The sequence below is a fragment of the Antedon bifida genome, chromosome 5, assembly GCF_963402885.1.
Source record: "Antedon bifida chromosome 5, ecAntBifi1.1, whole genome shotgun sequence".
In the NCBI taxonomy this organism is placed as follows: domain Eukaryota; kingdom Metazoa; phylum Echinodermata; class Crinoidea; order Comatulida; family Antedonidae; genus Antedon; species Antedon bifida.
The window spans coordinates 23,813,460-23,840,180 of NC_136230.1; the positions used below are offsets into that span (position 1 = coordinate 23,813,460).

Sequence of the window (26,721 nt, forward strand, 5' to 3'; positions counted from 1 at the left end):
TTAATTTGCTGAATAAACACATAAGTAATATTTTACGCAGGAAAGATTGAAATTTCACTCTTCCCCGATTTTATATGTTTAATTTATCAACATTTTTTGATCAAAATAGTGAGTTTAATGATCGTTATTTTTTTATCTTAAAGCAATTTACCATACAAAACATACGAAAATAGATAGATCCTCACCAAATCATTTTTTTTTTCTGTTTGGTCCAACACAGCATGCTCTATTAATCGAAGTAACATTGGAGTTGTATTAGAAAGGCCTAACAGATAATAAAATAGTTAACAAGTAGAATTTAAACTAGGTCACACGTAGATGACATTAAACTTAGGTTAAAAACATTAGGCCTAACTGCAGCTCGATCGATAAAGGAGTTGATAAAATGTAATGATACGTAACTTTTTATATTTTTCTATTAACCGCCAGTAATATTCAATATAGACACTAAGTCGTGATGAGATAAAAGGTCATGGTAACACGCGTGTTCGTTCCAGCGATTACGTTTGCAATTTTTAATTAGCACTGGGTACTGCATATACATTTATGTTACATCATTTTTATATTATTTTGTATCGGACAACCTTGATGGCGCTGTTTATCGATTTTTGTTTTTCTACGCTATTTTAATGCACGTCTTAATATCTGATTGTGCGCCGTATTGCGATTTTGCTTCAAGCTTGCATTAATGAAAGAATAAGCAAAGCTATGACGTAACGCACACCGTGATCGTATCTAGTTTTCTGAAATACGCATGCGCAGAAAAAGTAGTAGAGTATACATCAGTTGGACTTATTAATTATCTATTCTTTCACAGACGTATAGAGCGGCGATACGCAAGCACACTCATTCGCTTTGAAACAGTCTCTCAATGAAAACTGATTTATTGATTCACCGGTACGGGCAGAACCAGTTTTAGTTCCCGATTGATTTTTCCTAACGGTTGCATGTAAGGCTTTGATTCGTGCCTAAGCTGGCTATTGATACGTATATTGGTTCATCAATTAAATGCGGATTTGTATAGTGTATCATTATCTTCTACAAAGAGCAGCGATCATCACTTAGATCTGGTTTCAAAATTTGATTTCAAGACATTGAAATAACACTTAAAAGATTAGTACTCGGGACATCTAAAGATATTACGTTATTGACAAGTTCAATATCGACTAAGTTAAATTTGCGAACACAAATAATAAATGAATTTTGTATTAAGATGTTTACACGTGGAATGTTTTAGCTTCCCCATCGGAAACTATTAACAAAACAATTGTCTGTCAGCACCAGTTATTCAAGATTCCAATTGAGCGATATTCTGGATTATTTCGACTAAAAAGGTGAGTTTTTCTTCAAACTTTTATTTCAAACTACCTAGAGTACTGTAGCCACCACGCCAAACAATATTGCAATGTTGGTTATTGTTAGCTTTAACTATTTTATGCACACGCAATAATTGCATTTGTTCCCGTAAATATTTCAATTTCCAATGATTGGACATCGCCGAGTCGAGTGTTAGGGGTGAATGTAACGACGGTCATTAATGATCAAGTCTGTATGGAAATCGTTCCGAACTGTCAATAAATTTAAGATTATCTTGCCTCTTTTAATTAAATCTGAGATTATAGACTATATTAGACAGTATCTGCATGCTGTTATGCATAATGTATCGTTTTTATAATCATTTGGTTGAGTTTATTTGGAACGGTTTTAGAAAGAGAATGTCATTAAGGTTCTGTAACAAATTTGATAACACTGTATACTCACTCTACTTCTACAATTATTGTCTCATAGTAAATAAATAATAAATGTATCCAAAAAAAATTATGTAAGAGTAGGGGAAACATCCGACCAAAGTATGATACTTATACCTATTTGCTTTCTTCAGGGCAACTCTTCTTTTAATGAGTACACTTATAAATTGATTCCACATAATCTTCAGACCCTGGAACGAGTCCATGAGCAAACAACCGGGAATAAGTCAGGCGGGCGGATTTGTAGGCCTAGACAATTGACGAATACAGCACAAAAAACACATCAGCTAATAAATAGACCTTAGTAAAGATTAAGAAAGATTAGGGAAGATTAAAGATGTATTATTCTCATGATGTATTATCATCATTTTAATGTCACGTAATAGTGATTCACTTTGACCAAAAATTGGATTGAAAAATTATTTACTTAAAAAACTGTAATTTAACGCAAAAAAATAGTCAAAATGACTGAAAATTAATGGTTTTTGGTTGAATTTAACCGTTTATTTTGTAATTATTTCAACATTTTATTCTACGAGGTGATTAACATTATTACAATCCCGAACTGGCCTATTCAAAGTCTTTTTAGTCGCGTGCAACGCGACTCTACAGCTCACTATGTCTGTCGGTTGGTCGGTCGGTAAACACTAACTTGAGCACGCGACTGCAGCCATCTTTATGGCCTTGTTTAATTAATCTTCGTGTTTTGGGGGACAATACATCTTTTACCAGATATATATATATACCAGATATTTTACCAGACGAAACCATTTTGATGACAAGTAGTGATCTATTTTACCGCAAATAGAAATACATAATTTCCCCCTAAGTTTCCACCTCATTTTCCCCAAATTATATTGAACTTCCCCAGTAAGTATTGATAGAGATGTCACCACAGACCCGAGATTCTATGTTGTTGGTCATCCCAAACTTGCCCAATTTTTTACCTGTGTGAAATTAATTCCTCTGACTCTCTGCAACAATTTGCATACGTTACACCTGCTGCTACTATGTGCATGACGCGACTCGACAAAAAGCACCTGTTGATGATAAACTACGATAGGCTGCAATAATACGCAAGAATAATAAACATATTTATACAAGATGTTCACAATGAGTAACTAAAAGTCATACGTTTTCATCGTTTAATATTTTACAATATTGCTTAATCCATTTTGTGAATTGTAGTATCGCATTTTGATGGTTGTATTTGAGTAGTGTCCGTGATTTTAACAATGCTCAGAGCAGCTATAGTTAATAACATGAGTCTAAGGTGTCCGTTTTGTACAAGAGAAAGTCAATGCGGTACTATTACGAACTAGTCATCCTGTGACCGGGTGGAGATATTCCTTTTTGTCATGAAACGTCACAAAATAAACATTGATATCCAGTAGTCATATCCATAAGTTGTGACGTAAAAATTGATCTAACTAAAGTGTCAACGTAGGGTCGCTTCGCAGTGTGTCGCGTGTTTTGGGAAAATCACACAGGCGGAGCCCATCCCTCTCGCACTGCGATACAATTGTTCATAATAGCCGATTCCAAAATATGGATAAAGCTCGCAGACAAATTTCGTTTGCATAGTTGTTGCATGGTTGTGGGACAATCATCACCATCATCTATCGCGTTGGTCAATTTCGGCGTTGCGCTTACGTTCTTACGTTGCGTCCTACCGAGAACCAATTTTTATTTACATTCATTTACTACCGGTATCATATTGATTCATTATATTTATTGTATCGAGGTGTATGTGATACAAGATAAAATGTTGCTTACTGTTCTTATCATATATTAACTAACTAAACTTCTTTAGGTTTTTCTTTCTTTCTGAATGATCTCATTTACATTCCGGAACCTTTGATATCGGACCAGAAATGCTACAATTTGTAATGAGGCGAGTCTTGTTATTATATTGTATTCCCATTTATCGTTTAAATTGCCGATTAGTTGGTCGTGATGTTTCGGAACCATATCTCGAGTCATGAATTTTCTACCATCGAGGCTTGTAAGCTATTTTTTATTACGATTGATTGCTAATTCAATAGTATCTGTCATTAAGAATTAGTGTTTTTTTTAAGATCTTACGAAAGAAAATATCCTTCCGAAATACCATGGTCTTAATGGAACACGAGCTATGTCAGAGAATCCATTATTACGCTTTTGAAATCATAGAAGAATATGATCATTGGCAAGCCCACGACCCTACTAACTGTTACATAATAGTTGCTTGGTGATTAATGAGCATATTGCCTTTTAACTTTACGAACAAAATCTGCAATCTATCAATCATGTATATTTCCATCATTAATACATCATACTAAGACTTGGAACGGACTTTCATTTTAGATAATAAAAACGAATAGATTTAAGTAACATTGATGACCTTTTTGGATTTTATACCGTCTTAATTGTGCGATAAGTTGTTGATTAGGCAGTAGTAACCTACGTAATGTGCATGGATGTTGTTCAACATTAGTAACATACAATTACTTATAAAAGATGAAATCTGTTAGACTTTTTCGATGTTGTATTTCTTCTTTGAATTGCCTTTGGCGATTGGTTTACTGTCTCGGTCTTAACGTGAATGATTATGTTCTTTGTAATATACTGTCTTGCGGCTAAATTCATATCTCAGGCTAGCTATTTTAAGAAAGAAATATGCGATGATATTAATTATTAGAAATACATCAGGGAAAAAAATTGAAAATTAATTCAATTTCAGTGATTAAAAATGCAGCCAATTTACTTTATCTCTATAAATGACATTATCTGCCCAGTATAGTCACATTATACAATAGGCAGTGTCACATAAGGTTTGTATCACATGTACCTGCATTATGTTAAGGCTATGATTAGGTTAGTCATAGCCTGTAATACAAGCATCACATGTGTGACACTATAATAGGCATATAACATAATTGTCCAATGATACTGCACAAGGTATAGATACGGAGCCGAGAATTGGCTAACTAAGCATTTTTAACACAGAATTAAAAGCGTTACGGACGAATTAAAAGCGTTACGGACGAATTAAAAGCGTTACGGACGAATTAAAAGCATTACGGACGAATTAAAAGCGTTACGGACGAATTAAAAGCGTTACGGACAAATGAAAACTGAAATAATTGTTGATCTTTTTTTTAATCAATATTCACATTGTATAGACATGGCATTCAACTATCGAACGTAGGCGTACTGAAAAAAGCAGTAAATTAGGTAGGCCAGTATGAACTCATGTGTCATAATACTTCATTGATATTTTTCTAATGCTTGGAATATGACGACTAATTGGTACTATTCACTGCGTAATTGTATCTTTATTGGTTAGATAGAATCGCTGTTTATAGCAGGTTTGCGTAGTTCAGACCCCAAATCCAGGGTACGATTCCGAATAATTTTCATTTAATTTTCAACAGCATTACCTGACGGTATTATTCATTAGCCTTTTTTTTATCATGGCCTCATTATATAGACGATCCGAATGTTATGTCTTGTTTCGAACTGAAACCTTTCAAAGGTAGTTGTTATTTTCCTAATAATGAGTGATTATGCAAGACTATACGGTAATGTAAAGAAATGACGCGGCGACCAAATTAATTTCACCGACATCGCTGATGACAACCATTTCCCTTACCCGGCACGACGGGTACAAAGTACATACAAAGTTTGCAGTATCGTGTTTTCCGACGGCAAGCTTCGTCCCACTGGATAGTGCAGTAATTACAGAGTTCATTCATTCAGTTAATAGTAGGCTAGGTGTTATTGGCCTATTGCAGTCAGCAGACACACTACTGCAGTGGTTTATTGTTGCTAGATAGTACGATACTGTATGATAATTGACTTTGTTTCTACCCTAAGTTTGCCTCAGATTTGATTCCTAGAAGACCCCATCATTTTATATTATGTTTTATGGACTTTGTCCGTTGTTTTATTGTATTACTGTATCGAAGGCATAAAGTGTTATAGGGTTCATGAAAGTATATTTAATTACAAGAAGCTTATAATTGTAGCTAGTGACACAGTACATGATTTCTACCATTTTACCTGTGCTAAAAGCATTAATGATACACGAATGTTACGGTGTCGTTTTAACATTGAAATCTGTTTTCTGAGTTCGTTGTGTAATCAGAGAGTCCGAGTATTACCCATGGTATAATCAACCGAACTGAACTATCGGTCAAGCTGATAATTATCGCTTTTCGTTGATTATCAACTTATGTCTAATAAACTGACTAAAACCTCAATAGATTTCCAATATTATTAGTACACTTATTAACTGTTTTAACAGCCTGGACCAGACCTTTAAAAGGTCAGGTCCAGGCAAACATTGTATCTATGTTTCAGTATTCTTAAAATTATTTTATTATTTTGAAAATCATAGTAAAATCCAGGTTGGCATCCGATAACGAGAGGTGGCATGTCTGACGACAATTTACATTATAGAGTATCGCGTCTTCTGCCAAAAACATTCGTACCATGTTATGGAGTATGGTCCATGTAGTTCTCGTCAGAAGATACAATACTGCATGGTTTTTAGTTTTATTGTCAATAGGCATGACACCGTACTAGAATCGGCTGATGTTGGAGTACGCAATTGTATTTATAATCATATCATTGTATCATAAACATTTTCTATAGAGTATACAAAAACAAACCTTTCGTATTTTTATTATGCAACAAAAAACATGGACAATTAAATATTTTTGCCCGGAGCTGGCCTTTAAGGTACGGTACAGTTTTAATTACCAAGTATTGGTCTTGACATAACAACGGCAGAGTGAAGCGATAAGTAGCATTTAGTCGAAGTGAATCAAAATGGATAGCCATAAATTATACCTAATAATTTTTACATCATAATCTCAGCGACATTTGGAAATCGTTCATTAACGTTCCTGTTTACGCTAATTCTTAGTTCTCGTATTTCTAAAAAAAATGAATATTAAATAACGTAAACACTGTATATATCATATTATACGATATGTTAGTAATTCTAACATTCATTAGAATTATATTATAATTATTGCTAACTATAATAATAATTAAATTAACGATAGAAATAATAAAACAAATAAAACAAATTGTATCTTTGTCTTTTTGGTATATAAAAATGTCTGGAATGGAATAAATAGCACCATAATAAAAATGGAGAATAGGATATCTACATATAATCTATTAATTTAAATGTTTCAAACAAACTATAACTATAATTGCAATAAAATATTATCGTGAATATGGAAGATAAAATTTAATATATATATAATTTTATAGTATTTAATTTTTTTGTATTATTTAAATCAAAATTTAAGCTCGGTGGGTTTATGAATATAAATGATCAATATCTGAATGCGACATTTGAAAAAATGTAATTAACATTAAAATTTTCCGAATCCAATTTTATCTTGCATGATTCAGGAGATATGACCGACTGTTATCACAAAATATGTTGTTTGTCATCATAATGAAAAATACGCACGAACTGATAGTGTTTTGATAGAGCGATAAATCAGCCGTAATTGTAAGGCCACACACTTTTCAATCCGAATCATCATTTCATTACCAAGCGGAATATTTGTATAAATCACTAATGTGAGATAAAAGAGAGAGAATTTGTATTGACTTATTTGGTTCCCATAATACGCAACGTATGGACGTAAGCCGCAATGACCAATCACAAGCGACAGTTAACAATAATCCATCGCTTGTGATTGGTTAATTCGTTTGCTGACGGCCTTGCGTTGCGTCCTAGTGCGATCCAAGCTTTAGCCGGTCGGGACCCGAATGATCTTGGTAATTATTTAGATAATAACCCATAGAAACGGAATTTAATGAATACATTTTCTTGGCCGTTCTAGATTATTTCAAAATAGGAATGGAAGAGTCACGTCTCGTTAGTTTATAAGGATAAAACTACAAAAACATCATAATATTTGGCGGTTTTCGATGGTATTATTATAATAGCAATCTTGGCCGGATTATCATTAACTGTTCCCTTCTGTGCAGTTTGTTATTTTACAAAGATAATTGTATTTCCACGTCTGTCGTATAATGTTATAAGTTTAATCAAATTTCGTTGCTGTATAAAAAGTTAATGGTAATGTCTCCTCAATGAAATTGAATTCATCAATATAAAATATAAGTGGCTGGTGCCTTGACATAGGAAAACGTTTTTTTGCCGCCATATTGGAATTACACAGGGACAATTTGGCTTAAAAAATTTTTAATTCGGGTAGCGAGTGCGTTTTGAAAGACGTTCTTTATTTTACAAAACACATTATACATGCGTCATTGACATTAGTTTTCACATTATGATGTTTGATCATGCGCAACCGAATTTTTTATTTGACCAATATGTGTGAAGTTGTGAACCGTAGTGTTTAATTACTTGACACCTTGTTACGTGTTCTAAATCTTGAATTTGCTTTTCTTTGAGGAACTTTAGTTTTTATCAACCAATGTGGGTTGCTTTGGCTTCGTGAAATTGAAAATCTATGCCGTTTGTTGATATCAATATCTCGGATTTTCTAAATTGCCAAACATCGCATCTTCACCGACTCCCTGGAGATTGTTTTATAGTCCATGCCGCATCTAAAACATTCTTAGCTAAATTTTCAAAATCCATTATTCGCTAAATCGCATGGAAATTAGTATTAACAACGAAGGGCTGGCCTTTTATTTTGATGTTAAGAAGAGTTAGAAAGTGCCGCATTAGAACGAAGACAATATGCCGTATTTATTCGAACTAACGTCTTGCTTTGAATAAACGTCCTATCGAATAAACGCCCCTCAGGTTACCGATTTTTCCTAAACGCCCTATCGAAAAAACGCCCCTCAGGTTACTAATTTTTCCTAAACGCCCTATCGAATAAACGCCCCTCATTTTGCCGATTTTTCCTAAATGCCCTATCGAATAAACGCCCCTCAGGTTACCGATTTTTCCTAAATGCCCTATCGAATAAACGCCCTTCAGGTTGCCGATTTTTCCTCGTAAACTCCCCGCCACACGCATAACACAATACTGTATTATAACATATTTCTATTTGTGGTATAATTCATTTACTTCCGAGATCTATAATTTACCAAGCATTTTGATAGAATTTGTACTGTATTTTATCACTTCCTAATTAATTGTGTTGTGTGTGTTTTTCATATCACAATTGCCTTAAGAATGTTTTTTTTTTCGCTTTATTGTGCCTTTTTGATTAATTTCATTTTTCTCTCACTTAAATTAAATAATTAAATATATATTTACTTATCTGGAGGACCAAACTTAAAGCCTTATATTTATTAATTTATGTTCTGTTTTACATTGTATATTGCATTGTGTGAAACAATAAACTTGAAACTTGAATGGTAAATGGTAACCATGTTACCACCAAACAAATAAAGGCCTCCCTTGAATAACCACCTCCCTAAAAATCAATATACTGTAAACGCACCGGGGTGTGTTTTTACGAATAAATACGGTAGATTCTTAACATTCAGATACAAAATTGTTTTCATTACATAATCCTGACTAATCGATATAAGAACCAAATGTTTATGTTGTTCCTGGAATAACATTTATTTTACTCATCTCTATGCTCTGTGAATCGATTAAATGCAGACATCGACCTGGGTTTCTTTTTATATATTCAATTATAACGTATAGTAATAATACCAGTTTCAGTGTTATTACATGTTTAGATACGTAAATTGATGTCGTGTCTGCTAATTGTTTTAAACTACATTATTTTTAATGTCATTAGGCGGCAACAGTATTGTACTGTCACAATGCATATTAATCTGCTGTGGATTAAGCTTGGCATATGCTTAAAATATTTCCATTGATTTTGCCGGCAATATCTTGAATATGATGTAAATGAACTTCGCTATTATTTCTAATAACCGAATATACACAAAACCATTCAATTGTCCTTCCTGTTACAATATTTAAAACAACATTGTAACGTTTAATATATACATACATATATACATAGTAGAATTCTCCTTTGGGACAACCATATTAAAGTGTAGCTCCAAGTTTAACATTTAAATTGTTTATTATAAAATATGAACCTTTACAACAACATTGCTGTTGTATATATTTGTGTTACTTTTGCTGTAGTTTATTTCATGTTTAGGGGGTCAGAGAATCACTCGATAGTGTTTTGTTTCAATTTTTGACAATCCCGTCTACCCCCTAAAATGCTCTGTACCTTGTGATTTTTATTATTTATAAAAGACGAAATAAATGAAATGAAACGAATGAGATTGCAACAGCCCATCATTTTTTTGTCAGCTAGTATAGTGAAATAAGTCATTTTTTAACTGGTGGCATATGACTTACTTATTTTTTTAAGATAAATTCATCACAATTTTTGCTTAGTGTTTTTTTTTGCATTGGTCAATTAATAAATTAAGATACAGTACAGAGAATCGGGTGTTATTAGAAATTTAGAAATACTGTACATTTGTCATATATTACCCGTCAATTTATTTTTTATTATATTTTATTTTATGTTGTTTTATTTTGACTTGTGTATCGCATTACCAATAGTTTTATTGAAGCATATTCGTCCTAGATCATGCTATTACCGTATGAGTTATTTCGATAAGATTACATTACCTTTTTAAAATAAAAAATAAACTAAAATGTTCCCATTTTATTGCCCAAAAAAATGTGACGAGACACAAAATTTGTCTTAAGATTAAGAAATAGTATGACATAATAATAGATAATAATGTTATAGCATGTGTCACCACAGTACAGCCATACATTATCATCCGATTCTCGTATTGTACTGCAATAAACAGAACCTGCAGTGTCTTGTCTCCCGACTACAGCAGCTTGTGTCCCGACTACAGCTTGTGTCCCGGCTACAGCTTGTGTCCCGGCTACATGTGTCCCATTGTACACTATACTTTGATATTATTTAGTTACGTACGTATGTTTGGGATAGGCCTGTTACCGTCGCTTGGCATGAAACAGCCCCGTAGCGTATTGTCACTAGAAATAGCGTAAGGGAATCGCCTGTGTAATACAGAATATACTTTGTAAGATTAGGGTGTCGTTTAGGGCTATGCCGATTTTTTAAACACACTGAGATAGGCCAAGTAACTGTTTAGGACCAGTTGCAGTAACATCTTTACACGCTTTTAAAATGTAAGATTATAACAAATTGCTAATGTCTCATCCAGGTCTGTGTAAAATGTAACACACAGCAGTATCTGCGCATGTCATGCGTTTGTCTTTCTGATAAACATTACACCATGAAAAAATAGCGTGTGAAAGCGGGAGATCTAATTCATTCCTTGTCGTAATGTGTTACATTTCTGTAACAGAACAGTTGTACCTGTGAATCAGGTATTATTTTAAGTCTTCTTTTACTATACTTTAGATAATAAATATGAAATATGTAGGCCTTATTACAGTATGCGATTTTTATCGATTATGTATCAAAAGATGCTCAACTTTTATGATAAGGCATACTAAAAGTTGTTGAATGTTGGATCGATTTCTGCTGTGGTGGTTAATTTAATATTTAAGATTCAAATAAGCAAACTCCTAATTTAGATCAGGTAATTTGTAAAAAAATTACAAAATTACTAAGTATTGTTAGGCGCTCTGTTCTTTGTAGGGCGCCATATAAAAACATGTATAGAATAGAACAGAATAGAAAAATATATGAAAAAGGCTTTTCTCATAAGAGCATTAATCTGCCTCATTATATATTCATCATACTGTTATCTGATTGGTTGATTGCTGCAGTTGAGGCCTTTTGTCAAATTATTTTTATAGGTGTTTGTAGATAAGCCTCAATAATAATTATTATTATAATAAATTTCATATTTATAGACATATTTTGGGACAACTGGTCAATTCAAGTGATAGAGAATAGTCAAATAAGACAGAAATCTCAATTTCGGAATGAAATCCCTTTTCTCAAAGTAGGGCAAAATAGTGAGTGATGGTTAATAGCGACGAGGTGTTATCCCCATATTATAATACCTCGGGTGAGGTACACGCTGGCGTGAATTTGTCCTCTTTCACATTCCATTTGTTTTCACAGCGCCATAGACTTTTTGTTTGCTCTTTATGAATTAAAACCCATAATAAACAATAGCTAATGTGCATTTTAAATTAAGTACGGTATTTAAATTTACTACATCTCGTGTCTTTTTTTCTGTCTGTCTGTCTATAGGTTTATTTCAATAGTTAATATTGATAAATTCGGGTGTAATTGTCAGTTGTACGTGCTCAATTACTAATTGTCAACTCGTAACAATTTTCACAACGTGAGTGCATTTACCAAGTAAATATTTGTGTATACTAAGTAATAAAATTGATTAATTATGGCTATTATAGCATTGGATTGATAAAGTGGGAATACCCTCCATGCAGTTAGCCTACTGTCTGGTAAAATATAACAACCACATAAAACAGTAACGAATGTTAGTATCTTGTTAATTTAGAATTTCTAAGAACACTTGATTGTTGAAATTGTTGAAAGAATGAACAAAACACGTTTATTTTAAGTATTCTTATACTACATGATAACACAACAGTTTACGTAGGCCTACTAGGTCGTGGTACTCTATGATGCGGATATGCAGTGTACAATTATGTACTTATTTCTTGTATTTAGGCATATTCGTGTTCTGTTTTTTTATGGAGTAATACATTACGTAGAGTTGATAACCATGAAGTAAATATTGATAATTTTTTCTATAAATTTAACATTGGTTCGTTAGCAGAAACCGTGATAATCAAGTTAGTATTTTTAATTGAGTCAACAATCTCATCGTTTAACAGCTCATCTCAATTTGTGTAAACTTTGCCCCACCTCCTTTCTTGCACGCATACGTAAGAATTTTATCTCCCCCTCCCAAATTTCGAAAAAACAGATTGAGAGGATAAGGTTTAGAATATGTTGTTATCTCATTTTGTCTAATAATGATACAAGTATAATTTTAGCGTTACTCACGATAGTACTATAAGTATGGTTGTGGTGAAGGGTATAGAGTGGTATAATGTTGGCATGATGGTAGTAATGCTTATGGTAAAGAGAATATGATCTAGACAATATTGGTAGTATATGGTCACCCCGATTCTGCAGCTGTCACTAGAGAGAGTCTAATTGACGATCGCAAGTCATTTATATAGTCTGGCTGTATTAAATACTTTTAATACACGGTATCTCTGTCGTTATGTTCATATCTACTGACAAACAGACAACTTTTGACGTGATACTGTATGTGTAATCAGGACACCCATATGCACCGGGAACCAGAATAGCTAGGTGTTTTGTATGTTATACTAATAGTTGGCGAGTCTCTAGGCTAAGTATATATCAAGAAATAATGTATTGATAATGCGTTTTATTGATTTTTTATTTGATAATTATCGGAATAAAATTATGATAATTATTTGAATAGAATATCATTGTGCTTATGAAAATATAACGTATGGCATTACAGTGTATTGTTACCGTATTGCATGTGACGCCTGTATGTTAAGGTTAGGTTTATAGCTATGTTATCACATGTGATGCCTTTCACAAATTTGCCTACAACACTGGACACATTAAATTATTACGGAGAATCGGCTACCTTGTATCACCTTCTGGTGACACATCAGTTTGAATATCAAAGCATTGAACATACATTAGAACGCAATTCATTGTCAACACATTAATAGTGACAACACACATGATAAATGTCGTTTATATTATTTAGTATTTAGGTCTTGTAAAACTTGATTAAAAGCTTAGTTGTGCGAACAGAAAACACTAACACTAATCATATAGTTAGTATTCGACATGTGTACAGTGCAAAGAATGAATGAATGTAAATCAAACAAACGACGACGGCCGTTTGGAAACGATGTCACCGGGTGTTTTTTTTTAACCATAACACAACCAAAATATTTCTGCCATAATTTGGACCCTTTCTGGCATCAGACGCTTTAAAAAACCGGCAAAACTTGGGGCGCAGATCAAATTTTATGTGACAAAAAATGTATTTTCCCCTTAATATGGACACGATGATGCCATATCACTATGGTATTTGGGCATATTTTTTTCTTAAACAAGTTTGATAGTATAGACAGAGCTTTATTACGTCATGTGAGGGATGGTACATCAGAGCACATGAGAAGAAATGGGTTTGAAACCCGTCTGTGTCATCATATTGGTGGCCTTTATTTTCATTCTCATTAGTTTGTATAATACATTTACACGATAAAGGCATTCTCCATATAAAGCTATTGATCCCCTTACAACGAAATTAGTGTAAGCATGCAACCCAGTCGTGTATCTCCATTTGTTATCGCCTAATCCGCATTCACACGTGGAGCATTACATTATGATGCTATTACTGTGGTACATATTTTATTATCTGCATACTGCTGACGGTTTAATTATTGACATGAATTAGTTAATCTCACCCCAGGGCTGGTTTGACAGTATGGTAATATTTCTTTATAGTTTGTTATATTACTTGCACGTATTCTTTGTAACGTGGTTTTTTGTTCTCTTTTTATAGCTAAGATGGAAAATAGTAGCTTTTAGTGTAGATACATACATGATACATTGTTTGTATGCTTCTCTTATACACTAGAAGAATGGAGAATTAATGTCGATATGAAATATAGGCCTACATTTGGCTGCTAGATGTAGGTTGGTGGTTACCATTTTTTCCTCATGATCCCATGAAATACTAACTTTGGTTTCATAATACCAATATAGCATGGCCTAGGAGGGGGAGCAATCTTAACTGTAATTGTCATATCAGCATTTCTTTATGATCATCGACATAAATCAAATAAGCATTCATAAATAAAAGTTTAACACATTACTTAATTAATTACCTTTCTTGTGAAATTATAAACAATTCAAATAAGAATATCATATAGTTATAAGAAATTATATAGACAAACCCCCATCAATATTTGTATCATTGACTTTTATTAAATTTCCATCATAACTAGGTAATACGGAAAAAACTAATAGTGATGATATTGTAAAGTACTATGTAGGTCAAATTCATGTAAACCTCTGCAACTATGAATGATGTTGTTATGCCCCCTGGGCTGTCTAGCGTACGCCATTTGATGACGTCATTCGTGCGTATTTTTCACAGAAATAAGTACGGCAGACGATATTTTGTTTGAGATTTTTTTTTCAAAATTAGAGTCAATGTATTTCAAATTTGTACACGGATTAGATTGTTGCATGTTATAGAAAATCAACATCTGGGAAGTTCAGGGCAGGTCATACATTTGGCCGTTGAATAGATATTTCTTGCATTGGTCGATACTGAGCTAAAATTACCAAAAATTACTCTAAATGTATTGGAATCGGCGGCAATAAAGTTTATGATGGTTTTCTTGACATAATTCTGTTTTTTTTAATTGGCCACAAATGAAGCTCCCTAAACTATTCATTTCAGATATATCTGTATATTTTGACTCACGTTTATTTCAGTTTTATGCCTTTTAAATTCCATTTTATGTGCATTTTTCTTGTTTTCTTGTGTACATGTTGACAATGATTTTGACCAAATAAGTAATGAATGAAATCTACTGTATATAACTATCGGTCGGTAATTGAATATTGGTCTGCCATGCCCACTAATGTACCACATACGCATCAGTAACGCAAATTGGTCAGTTGGTCTGTCGGTCAATCGTGTTGAAAATTGTAAATATTGTATTTGTGCAGATGCACATCCATCGTTAAACTTGAATCGTGCTCTATTTGAGTATTGTTTGTTTTTCTTATTTTACCATAATTGTTGTTTTGTTTTATCGTGCATTTTGCTCTGTTCCTGTTTCCAATATAAAACGTGACATAACGTTGATTCACACTGATCCGAAGAATGTACTTCTCTTTAGATAGATAATCCGTGTTTAGATTAATGCTAGCGTGACATTGCTAATTGTGTTGCATGCTATGTTGTATTAACATCATTCATAAGCATTATAATATGAACACACACATTGAAGTCATATAGTGCAAAAATATACTTTTATTTTCATTTATTATGGTATTAGTGATATTCCTATTGTATAATAGAATATTATTTAGTTTTATCACTTACCAAAAATTTTAAGTTATGTTATTTTCTTCTTTCGCGATCAGTTCATCCATCATCATGATCTTTATCTTCATCTAAACGGTAGTAGAATACCTCGCTCAGCAGAACTTTATCGAAGTGGGTCACCGTATACTCCACCTGTCATTGGTCGAAATATCTACCTAGAAACTATAATAATTAGAATGTATTGTAAAAAATTATTTTTATTTTGAATGTTATAATGTAATAACGTACATTTTTCCACGTGCTATAGATGTGATATATAGGCCGGTTTGCAGGTAGTTCAGATGATATTCAGAACAGAACAGATCGATGAGAAATTACAAGACCATATACCATAGGGGACATTTCTAATGTCAGTTTGGTGACTGTGCCTTAGGTTTAGCAATACTTATTAACTTCAAATTCAAATATTAATTATTATGGGGGTTTCTATGACGATTTTGCACTTTATTTGGGGTTATTTTGAAGAGCGTCTTCCCTAGACTCAAAATACGCCGGGGTATTATTTTCACATATTGGAAATCTGACGGATAAGAATAAAATTATTTCATTTATAAAAAGACAAAATAAACCAAATTTTAACCAAAAACCATTGTTCTGACAGAAGTATTTTTTTCTTTAAATTGTATTTTTTCAGGTAAATAATTGTTTTTCGATCCAGTTTTTGTTCAAACTGTTATGTGACATTAAAATGATATAATCGATTGTTTTATATATATTTTAGGGTCACAATATACCTTTAAGAAACATTACTAAAATTATCAGGGAGAGTTAGACCAATAAGATAAAATAAATCACATTTTAAATTAAAATTTGTTCGAAATGCAATTTTTATTTTAATTGGAAATTCAAGGGATATTAATTTTTTATTTAATTCTATCCAAATTAACTCGTCCACAAACAAACTTGCCCCAGTCAAGTTATTCCAGACTCAACTCGGTCTCATTAGGTATAGAATGCAAACAATTGCAATGGAAAAGCCCTTAAACATACAAATCAAACTGTAAATCAAGTGATCATCAACAGAACAGGAAACCGTTTGAGTTTTTTCTGGAAAATTGTTCAATTCATCAACAAAGAAAAAAAAATAAAGAAATAGTACTCATACCTGGAATAATTAGAATTAATAATAGTATGACGTCATGTATTTCTAAATCTGTTGTTTCTTTCTATTTGATTTATGAAAAGATAAGGGAACCATTTTTACGACATAATTTCTTCGAAGGACTGAATTACAACATATCGTTAATTCCTAATTAGCGTTCCTATTTTTATGTTTTATTCAACTCAAAACTAATAAACAAATGTGTATTACGATATTACCCACACCTTGATTACGAGTTCAATGTTTTATGCATTTTTTTAAACAATAATTCAGAACGTTGTAAGCAATACAATAAAAATTAAATTATAACCGCTAATGAACTGAGCGAAAACTTTGATACAGAGCGACAGAGGGCGTGCTATTTAAGATTTCAGCTCATATTGAAGATACAGGTAACTCGAGATTTTAATAAGTGAGCTTTTGTTGCGAAGTCAGCAACATAATAAATTTTCCTGAAAATCAATAGGCATGTTACGTTCAGCAAGTATATTACGTCAAGAAATTCAGGACGATAACTAAACAATTGTGGAGGCTATCGTACAATCACCAAATAAAAAGTAAATGCTATACCTACTACAAGTCAAAAGACTATAGAAAAAGACTAGAAATATACAAAGTAGGTCATAGTAGCCCGAGATATAAAATTAAATACTAGCCATACCCATGGGCAGTCGTATTTATGGCTGAGACAATGTGTCTTCCTATGAAAGCAAATAAACGATTCAGAAGAGAATTAAGTTAAGAGTTTCTTGTAATGGTATGCGTACCTGATTTAGTTACACATGACTGCGTTTGTCGAAACTCCTGATGATAACATTTAGCTGGTTGAGGGCGTTCATAAAGTACAGATGTTTCATTCAGCTGCTTCTGTCGTGTCGCACGAATATTACACGCGTGCAGTATCCGAGGGAACGAACGGCAACTGATTAGATTTGCTTACCTTTCTGAAATAATTATGATGTCACGTGATAGATTGTTTCTGGTTTTAAACATTGTTAAAATGGCGGATTATTTCAGATGTAGTTTAAAAATCGCTGAAAATACATAAACAATATTATTAGGATGTATTGTGACCAAATATGTGTGAGTACATGGTATGTTTGCTTTCAGAAGATTGCCCATTTCTGAAGCTTTTCTCCCAGGATCAAATTCAGAAAACTTATTCAAAATCTTTTTTAATATAATTATGGTAAAATGTGAAATAAAAATATGAAAGAATGCTAATTTGTTCTTTGTCGGCTGGAGAATGTACACACCTGTTCCTAACTATGTTGTTTGATAATCTGATAAAGGTAATCAGCTGCACTAAATCAAATTTGCGTGCTACTTCGTCATGACTTTTCTTTAATTGGTATATACCAACAGATTATGACTATCGATTTTTATATAAGTCGATATATTGATGACGTAACTAAAGCTTTAGTTAAACTCGAGTTATCTGTATCTTCATTATGGGCCGAAATGTTAAATAGTGCGCCCTCTATCGCTCATTTCCAAAGTTTTTATTCATTCACTCTGTAGCTTTAATCTACATTCACGGAGTGGAAGACAGCGCATGCAGAATTGAACGCTGCGTCTTCTGTGTGCGAATGTCGCTTTACATCTTTTCTTCTTTATGAACGATTTTGATTCAATGAAATGAACCTAATTAAACACCAAAACTGGGTAATCGCCAAATTCTCTATTATTCTCTACTATAGCAACCTTGCATTGGGTTTTGCTTACAACCTTCCACCCTCTCCCCAGTGTCCCGAAATAATACGCGTTTGATAATTTAACCATGATAGGGTACACTTTCTAATTATCTAATTTATAAGATACCACGTACCTGTAATTGCAATGAGCGATCCAATAACGTACGGTTTAAAGACAATGACTGCTGAGATGATAGCATGGGGACACTTAGAAAAGCAGACAATAGGCCGACCGGGTGTTGTTATTTGTATGAATCGTAGGCTTTAGTAGAATTGTCAGTAAGTGGGAATATTTAATAGGCTTAATTAGGCACATGAGAGAACACTGGGACGCGTTTTTGTATTATCTCATTGCTGTTCTAATATTTTATATTTTGTGCAGTAATATTATGGTTTGTACATTTAGCAATTGTCTTACTAATTAACTGAGCATGCACAGACCATCATAATATCGCTTTTAATAATATACTGTCAGTACACCAGCCGGTTCGACGTACTATTATCACGATATTATCCAGTATCTGACAGACTTGGCGCATATGTACCACATTTATGACTGTATAAAGCTCTGTCTACACTATCAAACTACTGTAGTTTTACAAAATTTGATGTGCCCAAATATGGTAGCCATATATGAAGTCGTCGTATCCATATATGTGTACATCACATTTTTTGTCATAACATAAAGTCTGAAGTGTAGACAGAGATTTTAGGCATGTTATGATTACGGTTAATCCATGATATCACCAATATATGACACTGTAACTCAGTATTTCCTTTGGCACTTATTATAGAACCAGTTCCGAGAATCGACTATACTAGTATCGATAGTTTGTGTGTACATGTTTATGGTATGTCAGCTAGATACTTATATCAATACAATGATAAATGATGAACAGACAGATTGATCAAACCTGTCTATTTCTAAGCAAAAGTGTTTCATCCAAATTGCAATGTATTGCTAATTGGACCACAGTTTGGTTCTTAACTTAATCCCGTCAGAAAACGTTTGTTATAATGTCATTATGCCATAGATAGTAGTATATAGGTCGAAGGGGTGATTTAAAGGCAGTGTAACTATTTGAAATGTAGGTCGAAAAGAGAAAGCGCTCAAAAAGCGTCAACATTGCGTTTACCATAACAACGCGGGCATGAAATGACGTAAATTATAGCCTTTAATTATGTAAACATTAATTAGCAGTGTCTTTGTGTTTGATTACGCCAGCCTTCCGTTGCATTTGCGTTTTCTTTTTCAAATCGAAATCATCCGTGTGAAATCCGCCATTAGCGTTATAATATGTTTTGGTTACTCATCATGGAACACTTGCCTTTCGACCCCCTCACAATATTCTACGTTTTCACCATACCATACGTCCCTGCGATTGGCACACGAATAGTAACAGCGTAGGGGTACCTCAATCGTCGTGGGCGGGTAAACTGCCTTGTAGCTGTAATCATTCAACTACAGGTTAAAATACGGCACTGATTTGTCAAAATGTCAACACCTATGCAGGAAACATAATAATAAAACAATTGACTTATGACTTCTGAAAGGTTTCTTTGGTGATTTTTCAAATTTACTATTTACATACCTAGTGGGTGTTTGAAGAGGAAGATCGGTGCCGGCAAATACAACACGTTTTAATGTCAAAAGTATGGACAAAAATCGAGGGAATATCCCTAATTATTTCTCCCTTTCTGGAGACTCACTTTTAACGTTAGACAATGGCAACGGAGTTATTTATGCAAGTGATTCATTTGAATAGAGGGTTCATAGTGGGTACTTAGTATTCGATATGAACCCCCTACTCATGATTCTGTCTGGTGGCAAGATGATGAGGTGATGCAGATATCAACGTATACTAATAATATTTATATTATAAAGCCCAACTCAGACAGCGTCGCACCACGGGAGAAAATTAAACACGAGAATAAAATTCTATCTCAAGCCGACTCGTCTCGTCGGGATAACTCAGACAGCACCGACGAGTCGAGGCGTTTCGTCGGGCCTCGTCGTCGTACGATGTTGTCCTCTTGAGATAGATTTGAGGTTGAACTTACTGTGTCGTTGACTTGTGTATTATGTTCTCTTGGAATGGTGAAGAACCTATATTAAGGGGAAACCTTCAAGACCCAACAAAGTGTCCCTATGATATGGATGTTCCCTTGTTCGTAGTATTAAAATATACATTTCCATTCGTTTTACGGTAAAGTTTCCCCTTAATTGATGTCCCAAAAAGGGCGGTTCTGCTGTAATTGGGAAGTATAATATTTAGGAAGTTTGATCAGATACTAAATGTATTTGAACGCACATTATACGGTACAAAGCGCATCGGCAATCATCGTGCTTGTGACAGTTAAAAGACGAACGTAGCCCACTGAGCTAGCATTCGGGGTTACCAATAATTGCGGTGGTTAGTCGTCAGAGAATGACGATTTACAACCTCATTTCGTACGATGCATCGATGATTTAGTTTGATGAAATCTGGCAATGTATTTTTCAACCGTTCTTTTTCAAGTAACCTTTTTGAAACGTGTTTGCAAATCCTATTATTGAGAGATCTAGTTAAATTATAATTAATGTGATAAAGCGTGCGCTTCGCTCGAATTATTCATTCAATCAGTTCAATCCCCATGACTACAATGAAAGGCTATTACAGTATGTAGCAGTATATTTTGGTGTTTTTCGGTATACAACATGATAATTTAAAAATTATAACACACCTGGGTAGTAGATTCTTGTCATTTGATTAGAGGATTGTGATATTCTGTCATCACTCCATTGAACAGTTACGTCAGCAAGCGTGCAGTAATTTCGTTGAGTGCCCGTTGAATTTCGTTATATGGCCTTTCAATTTCGTTATTATTATTCTACTCGTTCATTCTTGTTACACAATGTAGCAATTGCGTTCGAAAATTAACCTGTAGTGTGCATGCGCCGTCTATTTTAGTTGAGAGAGACCGTAGTAAAAGTAGGCAATGTAGGTTTAATATTAGACTTTTTATTATAATTATGTACTGTCTTGTGCATATTGTAACGTTAATTATATATATTTATAAAATCAAATACGTACCGTACCGACAGATGATAATGAATAATGCAGATATGAATTCCATTAAACCCTATGGTTTCCATACAAGGTTTCAAACAATAAACCAACTATCCACGCTACTCTGGCGTTAATTAAGCGAAATAAGAGGAATCCGTAGATTTAGCACAGATAATCTTCACAATCTAGAATAAGAATGTTGAGAAAAAAATAAATACAGTAGTTTATAATATCTCTCTATGATCTATTGGTATAGTACTCTCCCTGAAAGTGAGTGGTCGAAAGTTCGAGTCCTATAATAACTTTCTTTGATTATGATGATGATGATGATGATGATGAGCTCAGGTTCGATGAGATTATACAAATGCTATTGTACAGTTTCTATTATTTTCTTTACAAGATGATTTATATAGAGCTATACAACAAACCTACTTAAACATATTTATATGCTTTGTTCTTGGATGTTTTATGGACGCAGTTCCATCAATTAGCAGTCAACAATTTTGAATATCTGACATTTATTTTGTATTAAAAGCTCTTGAAATGACCTTACTTACGTTTTATTACTATTTTGCATTTTCATCAAGTATGTATTACTCCATACGTTACCACTAATCACCATTATTGTTTTTAGTTACATTTCTAAAATTAAAAATTTTGATATTTTATTTAGTTGTGTGAAGTACTTTGATAATGTATTGTTGAAGGTTTGCGTGGTGAAGTAAGCAGACACTAGACTCCTGAAGATAAAACACATTAAAAGTCAAACTTGCACATAAAATTCAGTCGTAAAAGAAGAGAAAATAATGTTATATCTTTTATGCTGTAAACTGCAACAGTTTTGGTTCCCACTTGAACGCAATGTAAAAGCGTAGGCTCAACGCAAGTGAGTTTATTGATCATCACAAGCGACAGTTCGGATGATCCATCGCGTCGTGATTAGTATTCCCAGGAAAGTAATTTAACTCTTTCCCTGGTATTGCTAGTTTCCCTCAGGATGTAAATCCCCTTCGAGGATTTAGAAGGCTGGCCTCGGTACCATACAAAATTATTGTTTCGTTTTTATATGTTTTGTTCATGTATGGTATGGTATCGAAATAAATTAAATCAAAATTATATCGTACGGTATCATATCTAGCGGCAATAATAAAAAAATATAATAGCTCACTTTCTTTCCTGCTGACTAAGACTAAAGTATTTTATGGTTTAATGTTTGTGCCTCCTCAAAATATAAACTGGCTCTCTTTTCCAAAAAGGTTTCCGGTATGTCATCCTTTTTTCTGTAAGCCAACTGTTCGACGGAATGACTTTCCATGCGTTCGAATACCGACGATGTCGTAATTTAGAGGGTTATATTAAGTTAATATTTAGGTATTTATTGTGTTGGACACATGTGATATGTATAATGGCAAGTTGCCGCCGCTTGACTTTAAACAGCCCCGCAGTTTCCTGTTTTTTAAAATACTACCGGATAATCATTCTGAAAATAGTAACTTAACTTGGCATATAGCAACCCGTAGTTTCCCGTTATTTTTAATACTACGTAAGATTTTTATTCTTCAATAGGTTATGTGTTTCGACTTCTTCTATTGCACAACTATCATAGGTTTTAATGCAGAATTCTATATTAATCTTCAAAGATAAAAAAGTTAGCCAATCAAATGACTTTCTTTTAAAGAAGAGAACGCCACGCCATTATAACTAAGCCCTCGACGAACGCTAATAATTCCTTTTGAGATTCCACTTCTTATATTTCATCTGAACGAGAATTGTGGAAATCCAATACTCACATACATTTGGTAGTATTAATTATGGAAGTAAACATTTAAATAGCTTTATTACCAAAAGTCTTAGTAATTAAAGCGAGCTAATTTAATAGCATTGGGCTTGCTCGGGGCAAAATGTTAGATCTAATTTTGCAAATCAAGATTACGAGGCCACTTGTTCGCCACAGTGTAATGTTTGATGCATATCAAGAGAAATTAAATTTCTATCTTCGTCGATTCTGTATAATAAACCTGCAGAATTGCTCATTGCTAGCTCTTGTTGAAAATAGACAGTTAACGCCCGGTTTCTATACTAGTATTGTGCCGTAGGGTTTTTCGCAAGCGTCTCAACTGTCACACTGACCAACTATACAATTACAACCAATTGGGAATTTAAATTAAAAGAACCAAAGTCAAAGATAACACTTCTTTTTTATTTATTTCAAGATGTATTGGCCCTCAAAAACATAGAAAAGTAAATCAGACTTTATTTTGTTTTTATCAATTTAACCAAAATGGTTAAATTCAACCAAAAACCCATTGGCTGGCAGCCTATCTGACCAATATTTGCCATATTACAGTTTTGTTAAGGTAAATACATTTTTTTAATCCAATTTTTGGTCAAATTGGATAACTATTGTGACATTAAATTGGAATATTCAACACAACATTTTTTAAGAATTATTTTTTCAGGGGGACAATATATATTTAAGTTGTCCTTCAATGAGTGTTCTACAATGTAAGGAGATCTTTGTTACGGTGGAAAATAGTCTGCTAAAAGTTAGAAGTGATAAATCTTTAGTGGAGTTGTTGCTTGGCGATGAAGATGCTCGTCTTCCGATCTCAATGTCTTGTGTTCAAATCCACTCCCGATGATTTGTTTTAAACTTTGCTTATAGTCAGGGTCCTCGTGTATTTCCGTAGGATTTTAATGCCCAAAGTGAGATTTCACTTGATTTCACTTTATTATGGTGCTAGGATACCAAAAATGCTAGGTAACAAATTTTCACGATCCCGTAACCATGGTAACAGCCCCAATTTCAAAATGGCGACCAAATGGCCATATCTCCATAACCCTTTGGTCTATTGACAAGATATTGGTATCAAAATACTCGGAATATATATATTTATATTCGTTGTAATAGAACATTTTTACTAAATGCAACCGTAAATGCTATTTTTCTGTATTATTGACCCTTGACCTTGACTTGTACTGTATCTTAAAAACGGCTGGTCATATAAATTTAAAAATGGTCTCAAATTACTCAGACCTTATATATTTATATTTATTGTAATGCAATATTTTGTTTAAAAATGTCCGGAAGCAAAGTTATTGACCTTTGACATAAAGAATAGCTTACAAGGATTTTTATTCAGTAGTCTCTGGTCATATCTCCATAACCCTTTGGTCTATTGACAAGATATTGGTATCAAAATACTCGGAATAAATATATTTATATTCTTTGTAATAGAACATTTTTACTAAATTTAACCGGAAATGCCATTTTTCTGCACTATTGACCCTTGACCTTGACTCGCACTGTATCTAAAAAACGGCTGATTATAGAAATTTAAAAATGGTCTCAAATTGCTCAGACCATACATATTTATATTTATTTTAATGCAACATTTTGTTAGAAAATGACCGGAAGTAAAGTTATTGACCTTTGACCTAATAAACATGAACTTTATGTATATGCATTTATCTATTTGAGCATGTATCGGCAATGTGGTAGGAGATTAAAAATGAGTTTATACATTATTATTATCATTCGAATATTTAATTTCTAATTCACATATTTAGTTTTTATATATAATAGTATATACTTTATATTGTAAGTAAGCACATTTATCTATTATACAACTTTGGACAATAGTTAAAATTTAAGCAGAAATTCATTGCACTGTATTCATTTTCCTCCCATCCACTTCACTAAAATGACGTAGTCAAATTGATTCTTCCTGCACTTTTCCTGAAATGTTAATTGCTATACTTTTTACATTTTTCCTGATAAGAAACTGGAACTCCAAAATTGGATTAAAACATCTTTAATTACATCAATACCATGCATTTATTGTGTCAGCAATCACTCAATGAGTGAGAGTGGTTGATCTTCAACTTTTGTACCTTTAATGCATTTTCATATATGGAGGTTTCTTATACATTGAACAGCTGCTGGCCATACATTATTACGTAGTTATAGACGTTCCTTGGTTTTCTTCCTAGATGTTTCGAGATATGAGAAGCAATCTTTCAATGCTAACATTGACTGCCATTTTGTGAGTCATATCGCCAAGCCAAGGAATCTATTTAAGGAGTAAGATTGTTAGAAATGACCAAGATGTTTTTGATGTTTACAGCATTTTATGATTTTATCTCCCTCCTTTAAGCTACTAAATGTTTTCAGGGAGTCCACAACCAGACTTTACTCACAAATTTCAAAAAGCTTCAACTCCTATTTTTTTTATTATCTCTGTTTAAGATATATTTCTTGACTTTTTTTGAAATTAATACTAAGACAATGTTAAAAAAAGTGTTATTATTTGTTATGAATGTATTTTGATGAAAACTTGATGGATTTGTGTGTTTTGTGTTGAAGAGTGAGTTCGATGGGATATCTAGTTCGATTTCCTCATCTTAAGTAGTGCCAACAAGACCACCAACCCATTTTAACTGTTTTCCTTCTGTGCTAGAACCTGATCCGAGAGAAAGAGCACTATTTAAATACAATTTTTTTTTCTTTACATTCAAATGAATTACAATCTTTTATTCCCTGTTATTGGGTCATCTACATCAAGCCAAGCTGTTCCATTTGTGTTAGATGGCAATGTATCAGAGACGAGCATATAAATGAAAACCAGTCATGGGCAAAACAAATCTGCAAGATACCTTCCTAATAATATAGGGTATAATTACCATCAAATCTCATTCTGACATTTACTACTTTTAGCCAAATCAGAAATCTTCAATTAATACGTTTATAGAGGTTCAAAGTGGCAATTGAAAACAATATTTGAAAATGCGAGTTTAGAAAAGAACTGAATAATAATAATTATCCTAAGTGAACGCCAGGCTAGTGATCTGGAGGTTGTTGGAGTCCCACAATACTTAAGTATTAATTATTATTCTTAGTAAGAGGGAAAATTACGTCAGAGTAGGGCAAAAAAATCTGACCAATATTTATCCATCCTTGTAATGTAAAAGCTATTCTCTATGTCAATGGTGAATAACTTTACTTCCGGTCATTTTCTTACAAAATATTGCATTACAATAAATAT

At 33.2% G+C, this 26,721-nt stretch overlaps 1 protein-coding gene across 2 annotated transcripts in view; it reads left to right on the plus strand.

The window, feature by feature from the left end:
* Positions 1 to 1,220: 1,220 nt before the first annotated feature.
* The window catches only part of LOC144842231 (gamma-aminobutyric acid type B receptor subunit 2-like), a 78,618-nt gene continuing 53,117 nt past the window's right edge, over positions 1,221 to 26,721 (plus strand). For both annotated transcript variants that reach the window (XM_078698640.1, XM_078698641.1), the window contains exon 1: positions 1,221 to 1,334. The gene's annotated coding sequence lies outside the window, so the exon portion shown is untranslated. The remainder of the gene's footprint in view (positions 1,335 to 26,721) is intronic.